Source organism: Haemaphysalis longicornis, unplaced genomic scaffold, assembly GCF_048455015.1.
Source record: "Haemaphysalis longicornis isolate Haplotype H1 unplaced genomic scaffold, Haemaphysalis longicornis Haplotype H1 scaffold_6, whole genome shotgun sequence".
Lineage (NCBI taxonomy): Eukaryota > Metazoa > Arthropoda > Arachnida > Ixodida > Ixodidae > Haemaphysalis > Haemaphysalis longicornis.
Genome location: NW_027526407.1, coordinates 128725142 through 128728375, shown reverse-complemented (window position 1 = coordinate 128728375; position 3234 = coordinate 128725142).

The following is a 3234-nucleotide window of genomic DNA, read 5'->3' as shown; positions in this document are numbered from 1 at the left end:
CACAAGGTCCAGTCGTGGAGCACGACACAGTTTGCAGGTTGGGCAATAAAGACCCAGGGGAAGGGACACCACCATAGCACATAACAAGGCCCATTGTCGCCTCTATATACTGTACCCTAGCGATCGTCGCGAAAACTTCAACTGTAAAAGCACACAAAAAATAAACAAAAAATATGGGTTGCGGAAGCTCGGAATTTTGCCCCAGAAGCATAACCCACCATCGCGTGTTAGGGAGGGTACTGTGCAGCACCCCTGCTTCGCAAGGCATAATCGTGCAATGGCTGAGGACGGCCGCCTTCGGCGGCTGGAAGGAACGATTGGAGGGAATTCGGAATAATTTTGTCGTTCACCGATTCGAGCGGCTCGTCCCCGAACGGGCTCGCCGTTGGGCTACTGCATTCAGGGAACGGGGGTCGTGGCCTGTCTCTGTGAGCCACCGATACTGGCTGTGTGTCTTTTCTGGTTTCCCTTAGAGCAGATTTGAGTTGTTTTACATTCCCAATTTTCTCTTCTTTTGTTTGGATCCCACGGATTGTGCACGTGACATCAGAGAGCTTCTTGACAACGCGGAACGGGCCCTTCCATTTTGTGGAGAGTTTTTTTCAGACCAGGTGTCCGGAATTCTACCTTCACAAAATCTTTGTCGCCCACCTCGAAACAGTGGGTCGGCCTTTTAGATCAGAGCGCCCCTTTCTCTTTTCTGCTGTTTTAATGAGAGCCTCGGCCGCCGGGTGGTGTGATATCAAGGGGGGTTCGAGCCAGTTCCGTGCGGTAGTCCTCTATGGCGTTGCAATGAATCTTAACCGCCTCATCCTTGACGCTCGGCGTCGTTGCATCGCGGCCGTGGATTAGAAAAAAGGGTGTTTTGTGTGCGCCCTCATGAACCGTGGTGTTGTAAGCGAACATCGCGAAAGGAAGCCACTGGTCGCAATCTTATTGGTCATGAGCGACAAATTGAGACAACATGCCCACCAACGTTTATTTAAGCCTCTAAGGCGCCGTTACATCCAGGATGATACGCGGTCGTTTGCAGCTTCTTTATACCTAAGAGATCGTAGACCACTTTTATGACCCAGGAGACAAAGTTTGTACCCTGATCGGTCAGCAGCTGTTCAGGCACCCCGTGTCGCAGTATTACCTTTTCCACAAATGCTCTCGCAACCGTTTCTGCTTTTTGGTCAACTAAAGGAACAGCTTTCGCGTTGCGGCTCAAATGGTCCACGAAGGCCAATATGTACTTGCTCCCCGCTCAGGTAGTCGGCATTGGACCCACTATGTCCATCGCCGCGAGGTGAAATTGGTTGCCAAGCCGCTCAAACACCTGTAAAGGACCATGCTGCTGATTCTAGGGGGTTTTGTGAATGGCGCAGGAGAGGCACTTGCGACCGTACTCCACGACGTCTCGTCGCATCCCGGGCCAAAAATACGCCCTGCAAATCCTTTGACGCGTCTTACGGCCTCCTTGGTGAGACGCGTATGGGGCATCGTGGGTAAGTCGTAACAGCTCGCCTTTCATGGAGGCTGGTACCACTAGGCGCCCTTCAGTATCGTCTGGTTTGTCTCTAAACCGGAGTTGTGTCTGTCATCCAGATAATACTGCGCATCACGAGCGCCGGCCTGAAGTGACTGGAGTATGGGCTGCAGCTGCGGGTCGTCGTCCTGTTCTCGTTTTATAGGGATCTCTTCAAATACCGGCGCGAAACCTCGACTACCCGAATTGCTGCCATACTCAATGTATCGGCGTTCTAATTAACTTTCCCTGCCCTGTGAATGACTTCGAAGTCGTACTCCTACAAGAGTAGGTCCATCTCGCTAGGCTGGAGCTCGGGTCGCGTGCGCTCATCAGGTATTTTGAGGGCTGGCAGTGAGTGACAATGCGGCAGTTCCGCCCGTATAGAAAACACCAGAAAGAATGGACGGCCCATACTACGGCGATACGGCGAGGCATTCCTGTTCTGTGGCTCCATACGTCTGCTCCGCGGAGTTTAACTGGCTACGTGCGTAGGCTATCCTATGTTCCTTTCCCTCAAACTCCTGTGACTGCACCGCTCCCACAGCCACCTTCGACGCGTCTCTCGGGAGTGTGAATGGTCTACTGAATTTGGGGAACCTTAACACGGGAGCCTCCGTCAACTTCATTTTCAATGAAAAGTAGGCCTTATGCTCCACGTCGCCCCAGTAGAACGGTTTCTTGGTGGTAAGTTGTGTCAATGAACGAGCCTGCGCTGCGAAGTTCGGAACATGTATCCGATAGTAGGGCAGAAGGCCCAGGAATTGCCACAGATCGGTCTCTGTCTTATACTTGGGGAAGTCACGCACGCACTGTACTTTACCCGGGTCGGGACGCACGCCTTCTCCCGATACAATATATCCGAGGTATTTGACTTCGGGTCTAAGGAACTGGCATTTGGAAGGTTTGAGTTTAAGGCCCACCGCCTGTATTCACCGGTATACGTCCCGCAGGTTCGTCAGGTAGTCCCCAAAAGAGCTGCTGCACACCATAATGTCATCGAGATACACGTGACAGACCTTGCTCAACAGTCCTGCGAAGATAACGTCTGCCATGCGTTGCCATACGGCGGCGCTGTTAACTAACCAGATTGGCTTCCGTCGCCACTGTTAATGCCCCGACGGGTGTGTTGAAAGCGGTCTTTTCCCTATCATTCTCGTGCATTTCTATTTGCCAATAGCCGGAAGCCATATCCACGACGGTAAAAAACTTGGCGGAACCTAGCTCTGACAGCGCCTCAGAAATGTTCGGTAGCGGGTACGGGTCAACGCGTGTCACACGGTTTAAATCGCGGTAGTCCACCACAAACCGATATGACCCGCCCGGTTTCTCGACCAGCAGCGCCGGTGCACCCCACGGAGCCGTAGAGTGCTGACCCTGACCCTGGTATAGCCAATCGTTAAACTGCTTGTCCATATCGTCTCTCTTGGCAAAAGCAATTCGCTGCGCCCTACGATAGACAGGCGGTGCTTCGTGAGTAGCAATCCGGTGTTTTATCACCTCGCAGTGGCGGTTGTCGGTGTTTTCGTAGAAAAGGCAGAGCTAAACCCATAGGTCAGATCCTCAATGCGGGATTTCTCGGGTTCGCTGACGTTAGAAAGGTCAAACTTATTGCAAAGGTCGGCCGTGCTGATAAGCCTGCAATCTGCCTCCACCACCAGCTGTTCGGTCACGACAGCGGGAGCGAGGACCCCGACCACGTTGTAGCAAAGTAATTTGACTTC